The following is a 16,271-nucleotide window of genomic DNA, read 5'->3' as shown; positions in this document are numbered from 1 at the left end:
ATCCCTTTTGTGTACTATAAGCTGATTAGCAGTAGTCAAGAAAATGAAAGTTTATTACAGCATTGCAGATAGGATAAAACTATAGAAAAGCCACTGAGTGCAAAGTAAAGTAGAACATATGACCATGTACACTCAAAACTTCCATCCAATACCACATGGACAGCAAGGCTAGAGGGTCTGGGCCCATTTTTCCCTTTAAGTTATGCTTCTAAATCACCAGCAACCACTTTAGTTCAAAATAAAAGGAACTACTGCTAAATGGGTTGGTGACACTTGGGCAACTTGTGTGACAAAAAGAGCCATTTCAACCCTTCTAAGGACAGAATCCCTCAGGCAGTATGTACTGGTTGTCAAATTAAAGTAAGGCAGGCAACCGTTCAAAGTATTTGATGATACGGAATGCTAGTGTCTTCTTTGTAAATGTACACACACCGCTATTAGCAACCATGAATTTTAAGGAACTAAAATTGGCCTAATTAGTGAGAAAATAACGTGAGCCTCTTATTAATTGGATCATAAAAGTAATGGCTTCTGCTGAATAGTACATGTTGTTCTTTCCAAGTAATAAAGTAATGAAATGAAGGGCACAATAATACTCTTTACTGACTCTCAGAGTTGCTGAATAGAGCTGGGGCAATGTTTCATGCCTCAACATCAGAACACCTGCATATAACCCCCAGTCATGGGACTGATACAGTTATACTTTATTTATATAGTGCAGCATTTTACAATGTTCAGTCATTGTTATTGAAAGTGTAAAGGCCCCCATACACGGGCCGATAGAAGCTGCCGATATCGGTCCCGATATCGGTCCCGCGGATATCGGGGGGAAGATCCGCTCGCTTGGCGATCTTGCCACGCGAGCTGATCTTACCGTGTACGGGTACCTTAGTGTATGACCTCCTGCCATAGAAAAAAAACCCACAGTGATCCTTGCTAATGTACAAGTCCCATCAAAGGATTGTAAATAAGTGGACAAACTGGAGTATATCCAGGGGACATCATAGCCTTAGAAATATAACTAGAGATGGTAAAGCTACAGGATTTTGGGTTCTCCCACAACCCCTATCCCCTGAAGATTGGATGCAAATCTGGGACAACACCAGACAAATGGCCACTTATACCCGACAAAAGAATATGTGTATAAAATACTAACTTTTCGGTACTGTACTCCAGACAGATTCCACAAATTTTCCCACAGCATCCCCCCGCAACTGAGGATACCAAAGTACCTTACAACACACATTTTGGAACTGTCCTTGCATCTAACCTCTATGGACTAAGGTAACAAAACTACACAAAAGTGGTCAAGCCTTGGCCAATCAGGTCCTAACAGCTACCCACCTAGCCATATCAACAAAGGGAACGAACCCAGATCCACCTAGCATAGCCAAAATAATCAACACCAACAGAATATTTGATTTGGGTATTGCTATTATTCAAAATGCAACCAATCTCTACCTTAACATCTGGTTCCCATGGAAACTGCAAGGCCGAAGCTACCGAAGCCTACAATCTCTATTAGACATAACCAACTACATCAGCACTGACCATCCAGTCTATGTGCATCCATGTTACTACCTTAAATTGATTGTTTACAGTTCATGTTAAAGTTCACATTTTCCACATAACACCAACTAAAAAAGACAATGGACCTAGCCTACTGTGAGCTCCTATATTATGAATATTTGAAACTTTGTCATATGATGTGCACTGCATTTCTGTGATGTTTTATATATTTGAAAATGTTAATTAAATATAAGTTACAAAAAAAGCTATAGGATTTGCTCTACGGCAGTGCTGTCCAACTTATTACATGTAGTGGACAAGTATTTCTCAAGTAGCAAGTCCAAGTGTCGGATTTAATTAAAATGATGAAGCCATACTATGAAGTCTATGGAAAATTTAAGCAGACCGGTGGGGCTATAAAAATCTATTGGAGGACCACATCTGGCCCATGGGCTTCCTGTTGGACAGCCCTGCTCTACAGGACCTACTGTATCTTGATCTAAGTTAAGAATTGTTCCAAAAACAGCTATAAATCAACCTGACTGGCTAGGACTGTCCATACAATGTGGCTAGTAAAGTAATTCATGCAGGGGTCATTTTGGCCACTTCCCTGACAGCTAAAAATACATTTCAGCAGATGAAATTTTAAAACAGCTGCTCCTCTTCTTGTCTTCCCAAAACAAACAGAACAATACAAAGGTGGCTATATACCACCTATGGCTTTTCATAAGTATCGAAGAGCCTATAGGTCGGCTACTGGATATAACGCATGCCCTTTGAAAGGTGACCCAAATGACCAAAGATCCACTTATGCAGCCACCTCACCAAACCAGCATAACGTTTCTGCAATATGCCCACCTTTATTATACTATATGCAATTAATTAAAAACAGATCAGTAACAGTTTTTCAAGCACATCATATCATTCCTAGAAAAGCTTGCAAGAACACTTGGTGCACAAGGCTTAGGGAAAATTACTGACTAAGCTTTTATAGATCCGACAATAGCTGACACAGGAATTGCATCTCTCTCTGTATCTATATCTATCTATATATCTACATATATACACACACACACACACAAACATATGGCCATAATCAAAACCATAAGAGGTGACCTATTTTTTCCTGTGATCAGCCTTGTGTTTTTATACTTCTGGGTAGTGATCCAGAAGATATTCAACAGGCACTGTGTGGCAGGAATGCAAAGAACCTTACAAAGTCTTATATAAAGCACAAACCCTACATATATGTTTGAGCCTATGAAAGTTAACTGCACTTTAACATTCGTTTTCCTTCAAAGGAACCCTGATTACACACATTTATTCAAAACACCATGTTCCCTCTTTCAGTAATCTGGCTGAAATAATTGGTGTTCCTAGATTTTGCATAAAGAGATATGCCCGCTGAACAAGACTAGGCACCCAGCAGTATAATTAGCTGTCAGGACTGCAACTTCCAGAGAATTTCTGATGGAAACGGATGTATTATTTGCATCATCATCAGCCAGAAGCGGCATAAACTGCACAGATTGCACAGGCTAGGATTATTTATAGGAACTGTCTCCCAGAAAGGGTGAAAAAAAACAAGTTCTAAAAGCAAGCTCCATAGCAAAATATCTAAAAGGGATGTATATAAGAAAAAGCTTATCGTAGACCTGCACACATTTTTTTCCTCTATTTCAGTGCCATCCTTTCTGTCCACACAACAGAATCCTTGACACAGGCAGCAAAACACAAATCAGAGGATGGAATTCAATATAATTACAGAGAAAATACAATATATTCCAAAACAACATTTTTCTCTGCAAAGTTGGGCACACAGTAACCTTTGCTTAACATTGACATTAAAGGGGGCATATACCTTGCCATTATCAATAAGCCATTATCAGAAAATCTCAAAATTACAGGAAGGCATCTCCCACAGAACCCATTTTAAACAAATGTACTTGATGGGAACTAAGTTGCATGAATCCATATTTGTGGCCAAACAATCCTATTGGCTTAATTTAATGTTTAAATGTTTGCTAGCATGGTGGTACAGTGATTTAGGGCTCTGGTACACGGGGAGATTAGTCGCCAGCGGCAAAACTCCCTGCTCGCGGGCGACTAATCTCCCCGAGTTGCCTTCCCCCTGCCATCCCACCGGCGAACATGTAAGTCGCCGGCGGGGCGATTTGCGCGACTTACATGTTCGCCGGTGGGATGGCAGGGGGAAGGCAACTCGGGGAGATTAGTCCCCCGCGAGCAGGGAGTTTTGCCGTGGGCAACTAATCTCCCCGTGTACCAGAGCCCTTAAGGAAAAATCCCTTATCCAGAAAACTCTAGCTTGTGCATTCCTGGTATATTTTATTAACTTATGTTAAATTATATAGAAAGGTATACGTCCCTTTTAGGATTATGGCACAAGGGACATCTTGTCGTCCGCTTTAAATCACTCCAGTGCGGTCAGTATTTTGGTCATTGTGAATCACAGGCAATAAAACATTTGAATCACGTAGGCAAGGGAAATTGCATTCTCCTTTAGTGATGTACAGACTGGCCCAAAACCTGCAGGTCAGGTGGGTTTGGGCCGAGGACACTGGGAGCAACATCCAAGGGGTTGGGGAACAACATGTTGCTCACGAGCCACTGGTTGGGGATCACTGGTCTAAGCCATCAGCCACAGTCAAAAGTAAAGACTTAAGGAGCAACACAAGCATCACAAAGGTTTGTGGGGGGTGTCAAATAAGGGCTGTGATTGGCTATTTGGTAGCCCCTAAGCAGAATCTTAGTTTACAGGAGGATTTGTTTGGTAGTATATCTTGTTTTTACTCAACAAAAAATTACCATCGACCCAGGAATTCAAAAGTAAACACCTGCTTGGGGGCCCTGGGAGCAACATCAAAGTGGTTGGTGAACAACGTGTTGCTCTCAAGCCACAGGTTGGGGATCACTGGTCTAAGAGAAGCCATTATGTTTAAATCTGCAGAGGTATTATTTAATTTAAAGACCTCTAGAGGTCACAGTTGCAGCAACTAATCCCTGTGTATAATATACAGATAGATGCGACTGCGCATTACTAGTCACCAATGTGTTTCACAGTGGCAATTAGTCACCAGGATTAGATTTTAAAAAACACGGATACTTGTCACCTTGTCTGTTTTCACCCTAAGGTTGGCCATTCACGACCTGACCTCAAACACACTGATACTGTACAAAAGGTTGAGGTTTTTTTTACACTTTTCTATTGTTCTGTTTGTTTGGGCCAACACCCCAAATGATCAGGACAACAGGAGAAGATGATAAGCCATAGTGTCTCTTTACTTCCTCATCTACCAATGCATCATTCACTGGCAGATATGGTGCATCAGCAGATTGCATTTTCAACCCTGCCAGATCAATAGTGCTGGGGATCATCTGGCCCCCAATCATATACTGAAAATTGTAAGAAACAAACATGTTTTGCCAGCTTATGGGCAGCGAGTGCCTCATGGATGATGTCTCTCATACACACGCCAATTGCCAGCTAGGTTTTCCATTTAGCCCTTTTGCATTAAGATGGTCATACAGGGAACAATGAAACACAATTCTCAAATTATGCAAAGGGGTGACCCACTTAACTGCCTGTGGCCAATTAAAGAGCTGCTACATTCAAATGTAATCGCCTGGAAAGATTAACAAGCACTGCATTATCTTTGGCCACCAAAGTCCACTCTTTAAACAAAGCCTGCTGATGACATTTAACTAGTTGTTCCAAGATGTCCCTCTTCCACAGATAAAAAGAAACATGCACAGAATTATGGTCACTGGGAAGAAAAAATGAATGGTCTACTGCTTATTTCTAATAACCCTTAATGTGCATAATACTTCCCCTCACTGGCTTGCTTGTGTGCCAACAAGTAGATTAGTCCATCTACCCTATACCAGTTATTAACAATAGTACAAACACTAAGGGGCTGATTCATCAAGTACGAGGTTTGAATCCCGAAATGGGTAAAATTCGGATTAGATGCGATAATTTCTGATGATCGCAAATATCACAGAAATGCTTGCGAAAAAAACGTATTGGTGATCCGAAAGTCACAAAATGTTCATATCCGAACGATCGCAAACGTGCATGTTTTTGGAAGCCTCCCATAGGACTCAATAGCACTCTGCAGCTCCAACCTGGCCAAAGGAAAGTCACGATACCGAAGCTTGAATGAATCCGAAACTTTCATACTCGGTGCAACAAATATGATTTTGTCGCAAAAATTGTCTTGCTTTTTGTCGCAAAGTACACAAAGTCACAAAAAATATGCACAGTACGAAAACTTAAAAAAAAAAAAAGATTTTTTTGTATTCAGAAGCAATTGTACTTTGAAAAATGAGCCCCTAAGTTACAAGAGGTGTGAATTACAGTGAAAGGGAGATACTCAATGACAGATTTTGACCAGACATTTTTCCCTTTTTTTTTTTTTTTTACTATGGGGTTAAACCTTGAAAAAGTAGATCAGTAGATCCTGAGCTTTATCTTCAAAGAAGAGGTAATTGAAGCAGTAAATGCAATAAATCACCTTGAAAGTGTTTGTAGAGATAAGAGAGGCCTGTCTGGTTGACCCTTGAGCAAATTCCCAGATTCTTTAATAACAAAGAAACAGCTGGGTGAGAAGCCACCTTCCACCAAAAAAAAATCTTACCTGGGGAAAGAAGGAGTTTCTCAAGAACCAATGCAGAATGCACCTTTCTGTGGACAGCTATGGGAAAGTCCACACTGCACTGGGAGACACTAATTTTCCTGCTTGGTTTCCAAGACTCTTCCTGATTTAATGCGTTGAACAAAAAGGTAAAAAACTGTTGTGAGCGAGTTACAGTTCCCATGTCTACAGATATACTATAGGGCTTATTTGCTATGCCCCATGCAGAGTGTGCAGAGTATGCAGAGTGCTGTTTGGGGAACTGTGTGAATAAACGCATTTCAGAGTGCAGAGATCTGCAGACTTTTTGTCAAGTAAACATGGAAGTTGGAAATTTTTTTGGGCGACCTTTAACCTTTTTGTAACATAATTTGCATATGTAAATTAGGATTCGGTTCGGTATTTGGTTGAATCTTTTACCAAGGATTCGGGGTTTGGCTGAATCCAAAAAAAAAAAAGTTGATTTGGTGCATCCCTACTTAGAATCTTGTTCAGCCTGACCTTCTTAGTAGCAGCTACTTGTCATGGCTACTAAACACCAAAATATACCCTGCCATAGAAAATACTGAGAATTGCCTCTGCTAAAACACACGTAGAGACTGTTATCAGTAAATGATCAGCATTGTCAATTTTAGTAGCCACAAGAAGTAGCTGCTACTTGTAGCTCTGTGTGTCTTCACCCTTAAGGGCAATGATTAGATCATCTCACCGGCTAGAATGTAAATCAGCTGTGGAATAACATACGCGGCACCGCGATTCGCCCAAGTCACCCAAAGTTTCCTCTCAAGGCAGGTATGCCATCCCACCGGCGATTCACATTCTAGCCAGTGAGATGGCATTGCAGGGAGATTTTGTAGCGTGGCGACCAATCTTCCCATGTGTCACTGCCCTAAAAGAGGCTGGAGGGGGGAGGCACATAAGCATCCTCCCCTCCAGCCTTTTACTTGCACATCAATCTAAGGGCTTCCTGGTGCTGCAACCCCTGGGAAGGGGGGGGGGGGGAATGTAAATGAGCTAGTAAATTAGATTGTACGCTCAACGGGACAGGGCCCTCCTTCCTACTGTGTCTCATACCTTGCTCCAATTTATAAATAAAGTTATACATACATCAAAGATCAATATTTCAGTAATTTAATTCAGATGATCTTTCAAGTCTGTGACACACAAGTCAGCAACTTAGAGGGCTGGAAGAGGGGCCCATGAGGCACTGGGGACAGATTTAATTTAACAATCCAAATATCAATAAAACTAGGTATTTCTTCCTAAGCAATAAATTGCAGTGTACAGTGATACTGCACATCGCCTATATATTGCTATACTCCTTAAAGAAAATGCATCCCTTTAAACGCCCTTTATAATCTGTTTATTATGAAGCAAACGTGAGCAAAGTCTACCCTAATCCAATATTTACGCAACATAAACCAGCAAAAGCCAATGGCTGATTGGTTGCTAAGGAATGCAGTGCCTACAAGCCCAACAGCGGTCCAGCTATGCAGAAACAGACATTTCTCGTTGCCCCAAGGTGGTTGCAAGTTATAAAGGAGACCATTTAGCACATGGATGGAAATAAAAACAGCCATTTTGCAGTAATAAAGGACCAACTAAGTGTTTTTGGTTCTGAGGGGAAACAAAATTAAGAAGCCATGCAAACAGCTTGCCATTATAGTTACAGGGAATCTCTGTGCTATGGCAAAAAAAAAAAAAAAAAAAAAAAGAATTCACAAGTTAAAAAATGATGTCCTTCTAGGCAAAAGTCACATATGTGTGCAATGAAGCCAAAAAATGGTTTACGACAATAATGCTGGATTATTCTTGTCGGCGTGTCTAAAAATGAACACATACCATGCAATTCTGGGCCCTAATGTAATCAGATCTCTACAGAGAATACGAAGCATCAATGTTTTTATCCAATTACTGGTGTAAATGCTAAAAACAAGGATGCAATAGAAGGTAACCATGATCACGCCGAGGCAAGGCACACACTGCTGGATCTAAAATGCTTTTGTATTCAAGACCAGTGCTCCAGCCAACACGTCTCATCCCCTCCGCCACCCTGCCATTACACATCAGCTTTTTATTTCTTCCTCACACCAGACAGATCCACACAAACACACGCTGCAATATTTTGAGTGTGACAAAGCAGGTAGAATGCAAAGAGGCTTATGAAAGAGTACAATCAAGAGAGGGGAGTAGTATATTAACAAAGGAAACTCTGCAATATATGAAGTCTGGCAGCGTACGATGGGATCAAAATTGATTTAACCTACAAGGGACATTCATGAAAGATTCATTAGGAAACAGGGAGTGAGCACATAATGCATTGTTTTCCCCATAGAGAAATGGGTGTTCCACTTATAATGTTCTGGCAAAACACAACCTCAGTACATTAACCGATCCAAATCTGTACTCTCTAACCCCATTTTCTACCTAAAAAAGACACAGATATGGAGCTCCACTGGCCAAGGGCAGGGAATTCATCAACTGGACACCGAATGTGAACGTGTCATTTATTGAATGTAAACATGTCATTTACTGCCTCTGGTTTCTAGCCGAGCAGTCAGGCATTATGGCTTGCCACTTTATAAATAGATAATAGCATAAATGGTACAATGAGCGCTGAAATGAGAACACTGCTTCTACCAAACACAATGAGAAAGGTCGAAAAACAGGAAACATTACAATTTATAAAAGGGGAAATAACTCGCTGTGCAGTTACAGTCACAGACAATGACCAAATTCTATTCTATGCTAAAGCAATACCTATCTATGCCTTAAGTGTAAATAGAAAAGAGAGAACACACACACACACACATATATATATATATATATATATACACCCCCAATTCTGTCTTGCTTGCCGTACCTATTCATTAAAAGCAAAGTAATGAAGAAGGGTTGACATCATCTTGTATCACTTGGTGTCTTGTTATACACAATAACTGGCCAGGAGCATGTGCAGTTGAAGCCAGGCCCAGATCAGCTTCAACTATGCATGCTCCTGGCCTGATTATTATGCTACCTCAGTGTCTGCTGCATGGTAGTTAGTGCATGGTACTTAGTCTCTAGCCCCTTCTTCCAGTTTTGGCATTTGCTGCAAACAAATGGCAAACAAGCAGGCAGTAAGCATGGGGGGGGGGGGGGGGGCAGAGAACAATGCATGAATGGGAGGAAACCTAGTGCACAAAAACATAGAGTAGTGCCCTGGAGAGATATTTGTGAGATTCCATATCTTCAGAGACTTTTCTATGTATCTTGTTTGTTTCAAGAGGCTGACCAAAGCTAACTTGCCAATGGTAACTGCACAGGTGTCATTTATCACCTATGTTAGCAAATAAAAGTGGCCATACATGTAAAGATCTGGTCGCCAAGCGAGCGGATCTTCTCCTGATATCCCCACCTACGGGTGGGCGATATCAGGGGAATTTAGGCTAATTCGGTTGTTTGGCCCCTGGGCCAAAAGATTAAATTATAACGACTGGAATAGGAAGGTTAAAAAATTCAGTCTGATTGGGGAACACATCGGCTCGTTGATGCAGTCCCTGATCCGACAGAATTTTTTAACCTGCCCAATCGATATCTGGCCAATTTCAGGCCAAATATAGGTCAGGCAGGCCAGTTGTTGTTTCCACTACACCGGCCGATAAGCTGCCGAATCAGGCCAAGGGACCAATATCGGCAGCTACAATCGGACTGTGTATGGCCACCTTAAGACTCAGAGCCCTAACTTACCAATCCAATGGCTGCAACCGCTGGATCCCTAAGGAGCAATAAAGCTGCACCCTTTTTGGCCCATCACTGGAGCCCTTGCACCCATTGGATTTGATGTTCCAGGAATTGCCAATGTGCCACTCACCCACTGTTAATGCAGGGCTGCTCACTGCATACCACATATCTTTGAGCCAGTGGGAAATTTGCAAAGCATATTCAATAGAGTGCTTAGTGCCAGTATTATGTATTTTGTGCACTTCTCCAAGTTAGTCTGTGTCCAACATCAATAACCCCCACCACTAAAATTAAAAGCCTAAGCAGTGTTAGTAGAAATAAAAGGCAGAAATAATCAGGTTATCATTTCCCACACTGGTGCAATCTTAAGCAGTATATTATCCAAGTATAAGGTTCTCACATCTCATTTAAAAAGAAAAAATACTGTTTATGGAAAAGATCTGCCTTCCAGCAAAAATGCTACTAACTTAAAATAATACAACACTTTGCAACGGTAGTAACTTTTTCCATGAACAGCTGGTCTATCGTTTACTACCCTTAAGGGCTATGGCAAATGGGGAGTTTTTAAAATTGTGCTACTGGCTACAGTGCTAATTGCAGGTAAAAAGTTACCAGAGCACAGTTTAAATCCAAGGTATCGGGTAGCAATCTGCATTATTTGCACCAAACACCACATGCCAATTAGGCTGCCTACACATTTTTTGCTCTGCTTGCATATTCTACCTTCCTGTGAATTCACCACCAGGGAGACTACAGACATGGAAGGTACTCTATTTACTGTGTCCACAATTTGGCCTCAAAACACTACTTTGTGGTCTCTGAATCATTCAACATATTTTTTAGCAGTGATCCACTATAGAAGTTTGACTTATCTCAATGACACTAGTAGTAACCAGGCCAATGGTTTGAAAATGAATTTACTTTTATTTATATACGGAGAGCAGTGCCCCAGTACTTTTTTGAGATTTTACATCAGTTCCTGCCCCAGCGAAGCTTACAATCTACAGATTTTAGCTTATGATTCGGCTCCTTCAGTCCCAGTCAGCAGCTTATCTACCCGTGTATGGGGAACTCCAACAGGCCTATCCAAATGATATCTGAGCAAAAATTGTCCACATATCGAATTGGAGCAATGACCACATCAGCCCATTGATGCAGTCCCTGTTCCAACAGCCTGTATACCCGTTGCTGATATTGATCTGATGTTGATCTGATATTGCACATCTCAAAGTAGGCATATTATGGAAAGACCTGCTCGCTTGACAACCTCGCCAAACGAGTGGATCTTTCAATGTATGGCCATTGCGTGGCAATTTGCCGAAATCACCGAAGGTGCCTTGAGAGGAAACGTCTGCGATTTCAGCACCGTGTAAGCCATCCCGGTGATTTACATTCTAGCCAGTGCAATGGCATTTCGGGGAGCTTAGTAGACTAATCTCGTGTATTTGTAAATTTATACTTCTGCAACCAAGATATGCAGGTAAAAAAAGTAATTGCTTACCCCTTTTTGACAATTCAGAATTAACATTACAATGCTGTAGCACCTTCAGACACCTCCTCAATATTTTCAGTCCTGCCCAATCGACAAGACGACCAATTTCCAACACTTTTATTGATATCAGTTACCTCATCTCTCAACATACACGAAGCGATAATCGTTATGTACTATAATATCGGTGCGTGTATGGCCAAGTTTATTCCCCCCTTCCTTTTGTATGCTTGTAGCTAATTTGACCAGATTAGTTGCCCTTTCATTGTACCTATATATTTTACTTAGCCTTGGAGTGCACCCACAACCCCCCCTTTTCATGTACTTGTAAGCTTATACTACTGCAACCCATATTCAGACTTAATTTTCCTTATAACTCAGTACAATGGTGCATTCTGTTCCACAATGACTTCCCTGTGCTTTATATATGTAAGCATGGAGCAATACCAGAGACTGTAAGCAATATAAAAACTATTTAACGATGAGGAAAAAATAACTCATTGGAGCACAAGATCTCCCAGTCAAAACAAGTGCTTATTTGTAAGGATAAGGAACAGTCTAGAAATGAATAATATCTCGCTGTTTGATCTGTAACCTGGGGAGAGGGGAAGTGTCAACAAATAGCTGATAAAAACACATACCAAAGAATGAAGGAATGAACAACATTAAACTACATTAACTTAGATGGCACAGTGCAGCTAAAAAACACCTAGAATCACCCCATCTGACATTGCTTTAGGCTATTGTCCCACAGAGCCATTTACATCTCTGCTACCACGATACATCTCTGCTACTGCGGGTGACTAATTGCTCCGAAATGCCTTTCCACCGGGAACAAGGGAAATCGCCAGTTGAAAGGCCTACACATGGATTTGGTTTTTCGCGCAAAGTTGACTGCAGGAGGAAAACTGCAGCAATGCGTAGGCCTTTCCACCGGTGAATCCCCTTGTTACCGGTACAAAGGCATTTCGGAGCAATTAGTCACCCATGGTAGCAGAGATCTATCTCAGACATCTAAATGTGGGACATTTAAGGGACACTTCTCCTTCCACAAATATAGGGTGATGGCAGACAGGGTCCACAGGAAACTGTGCTAGCCGCTGGTAAATATTGCCTGAAACCCCTTCCAATAAGACTTGGCTTGGTTACCTAAATAATGTGCTAAACGGCAGTTTTTAATTGTTCCAACTGCAAAGGTTTCTGTCACTGTAGGTAGCAGCAAATCCCTTTAAAGCAATGTCAGACAGAGCAATTCTAGGTGTTTTGTAGCTGGACAAAACATATTCCTTAGAGCTCTACAATAAATGCGTGTATAAACTGAATAAATAGATAACATCCAAAAATACAACAGATAAGGGTGGTAAAGAGGGCCCTGTTCAAAATGCTTAGGCTACTGCCACACAGGCCGAGAACCTACCCCTTCCCTACCAACTTGCTCTCTTGTGTGTTTGTACCCAGAGATGCTGCGTTGGACACATGGGACAGATTTCACCTCTGAAATGCATGAGTATGTATTTTTGTGCCATAATTTGCTCTATGTGTCTGCAGCCACATGGAAATTATTGATAACATGTAACTATAGTGTATCAACAGCACACCACAAAGAATAACATTTTTTCCATTATTTTTTTTTTTTTTTAATATCTCTAAAATGTAGTTTTTTTTGCAAATGAATTAGAGACATTTTTTCAGCTTTCAGGTAAACTCTTTTAGTCAGATCATCAATGTGAACTAAAAAATTGCTAATAGAGCCCACACTCTGGTTTAAGGAAGCATCAGTTTTGCCATATCACTGTCATCGCAACCCCTCCGGCACCAGTAGGGAGCCTCCAGTGTGGGCAGCCATGATTGCCACACACTTGCTAAATGAGACAGCCTACTAGCGCACTCAGTATGTGCATGCATCTGACATAACACACATGTGCCGACCACCACTCCACTCCCTCCTGGAGCACGTGGCATATCACTGGCGGGGGGTGCATTTTTTTTTCAAAACTACTATTGTTTTCCCTAACCAGAGTGCAAGTTCTATTAGCCCATACTTGCAGTGAGGGAAGCAATTTTTTACTGATGGGCGCCATTTAATATTTCATCCATAAGTTAATATAACTCCAAGCAGCATAAAAGATCTGTCAGCAACTAAATAAGGCTCATTACTGTGGTTTACTTTAAAAATACAATAGATTTTATACAGGCAAACTGTTCCTTAACATGGCTAAATTACCAAGAAACCACATACTAGTACCAACCATTGATGAAGAGTATCCAAAACAGTATCTGATTCAAAAAGTCATACCCCCACAAAAACACATGGACACATCAAATTTTCATGAAATATACTTGCTTGAATAAACACTTGAGCCCTCTTCTCACTATTGTTGGACTAGAATTTCCATCATTGCCAGTTTGTCTCTGTCTGACTGTGGGTGTTGTGAATTACAACCCTTCCGTTACAGTTGAGACTCAATTAGTAAACTCCTGGCACAGACAAATAAATGGTATAACAGGCTGTGCAAATAAAACCTGTAACAGCAAAATGGTTTTCAGGATTTTTCTTTTTAAAAGCACTGTTTATACGAGTCACATTACTACACAATCTGGACAGCAATGATCTCATCAGAACAGCACACTCATAGCCATGGTAGGAAATGAGAACATGAATGTGTCAGAAGCACATGCTGATGGAACTTCTCAGGTACAAAGCAAACTGCTGGCATGTCTTTACATTTAAGGGGATATAATTGCTTCTACTACATTCCAGCTCCCATGATTCTCCATCATATAAATTATGGGCAAACACATGCATGGTGTTGTATTCCATCAATAAATGGGCTACAAGGGGTAGGGCAAGTAGATCCTGGATGTTAAAGTCCTCAAGAACTAAAAACTTCTCATTCTAGCTTGGGATATCAGGAGCTGTAGCTCACAAATTACTTTTATTAGACCTGATATATCATAGGTCTAGTCTGTCCCACAAGCAAGTAAACTGCCAGATACAACAGAAAGTTTAAACAAAGTGTCAGGTACCCTTATAACAACTAAGCACATCCAATGAGGGTGTGTCTTTTTTCCACCTCAACTGCTATGTAACTTCTAGGCCTCCAGCTGTAGCAAACTGGGATACTGGGAGTTATAGATAGCAGAACAAAATGCATTGCCCTGATCTTGACACTCTGGACTGTTTGTTAATGCAGTTGAGTCTCCCCATTCATCAAGTAAAGAATGCTCTCTTCTCTTTATATCAGGGATAGGCGGCCATTGGCACTCATACAGAAGTAGCCAGAGAAAATGGGGATGTGTAGTTCTGCACAAAAGACTGCCCATTATACACAGTACACATGTGTGGAATTATGTACCCTCTTATTTTAAATATGTACAGTATAGAGGAATTAGAAAATCAGTATAGAGGCACTAACTGACACAGGCTAAGATCTGTCTAAGATGTGGCCTTTAATATCCTCATATTGTAAAACAGGGGGTGCACCATTTTCACTGTCATGTGGCAAAAGTGACATCACTAAGCACCATTTATAAGGATATATTTTACTTATTTTTTTTATAGAAGTAACCATGGTCCTTGTGTATTACACACACACACACATATATATATATATATATTAATATTATACTTTATACTCAGTATTTGATATATCACATTTACAGTAAGCAACTATTACCATGGACTGTCAGCCTCTCAGGCAAGGATGGAGTTCATATACAAAGCACCCTGTGCCAATGGGGGGGTGATACCAGCAGCAGCAACACAACATGTGCAAGGACAATGCTGAACCCAGACAGCCACCAGCATGCACCATTCCAAACATACAGGGGGGAGGGAATATGAGCTGTAGTCGTCCCCACAAATGATTCCATGCAAGATCAGCACATCCAGCGCTGCAGCCTCAAGCACAGACACGTTAGCACCCCCCATCCCTAATACATGAGCCACTCCGTGCTAAAAATGCCCACCGCCTTGATTCCTGCTCGTCCTCCCTACCCAGCAACATTCCCTACACACATCCCAACAAGAACAGCAATATTTACATGAGGAGCAGCAGCAGAAGCAGCGACCACGGTGGCTCCGGCTATACCATCCACACTTCCTGTTGCATCCCCTCCCCTCTACTCGCCGTCCTCCACTCTCTGGGCCACGCCCACTAGGGATTCAGGGATATGGGGGGCGTACCACCAAAAGGAGGAGAGAGATGAAGGGAAGAATTCTATTGGCTGCTGTCTTTCCACATGTTCATTTCCCTCTCTCTCCCCCTGCTCCTCCACCGCAGCGCCTTCGATTACTTGGCGACGCAGACTTGGAAACAATGAAAGTGATGCGGTCGGCAGGGAATTTGGGGGGAAAGTGGGGCGTGTCGTGCAGACTGCAGGTATCTCCAACCTGTGGCCCAGCTATAAACACTGTAGTTGCTTTGTTAGGGGCGCGGCTATATAGGGTTAACAGCCGCATAGATTGGAAAAGGGACAAGGTCTGTTTCGGGGAGGGGTGAGAGTAGCTGCCCCGGGCCCCCAGCATCATGGGGTTCCCTGCAGCTAAATAACCATTATTAGATACGTTCGGTCTATACACCCCTCCGGCTGTGGTGGAATAGTAGTTCGGAACATACCATAGTCAACCCAAGGCAGGGGAGTACTGGACGTTAGATGGTTAGAGTGGACAAGTGGGTCCATATAATCCCCCCCCCCCAATTGTCATATCCAGCCCTGGATCAGGTAAGTGCTCGCAGGACCAATAACAGCTGGGGTGTGTATGAAGCAGCAATCATGCCTTTAACTTTTGGTAGTGATACCTTTTTTCTGTTTGGGGAAAAAGGGGTAATATATTCAGAGGGGCCCCTTTTACTAATAAAAAAAATGGTTCTAGACTGTACAAGTGCAGTTGC

The 16,271-nt window shown here is 41.6% G+C and overlaps 1 protein-coding gene across 1 annotated transcript in view; it reads right to left on the bottom strand.

The window, feature by feature from the left end:
* sestd1 (SEC14 and spectrin domain containing 1) overlaps positions 1–15,454 on the bottom strand; it is a 92,491-nt gene extending 77,037 nt beyond the window's left edge. The window contains 1 exon segment of the mRNA NM_001011359.1: positions 15,421–15,454. The gene's annotated coding sequence lies outside the window, so the exon portion shown is untranslated.
* Between the last annotated feature and the right edge of the window lie 817 nt (positions 15,455–16,271).

Source organism: Xenopus tropicalis, chromosome 9 (assembly GCF_000004195.4).
Source record: "Xenopus tropicalis strain Nigerian chromosome 9, UCB_Xtro_10.0, whole genome shotgun sequence".
In the NCBI taxonomy this organism is placed as follows: domain Eukaryota; kingdom Metazoa; phylum Chordata; class Amphibia; order Anura; family Pipidae; genus Xenopus; species Xenopus tropicalis.
Note: the sequence above shows the minus strand (reverse complement) of the source record. Positions and strands in the feature narration are given on the sequence as shown.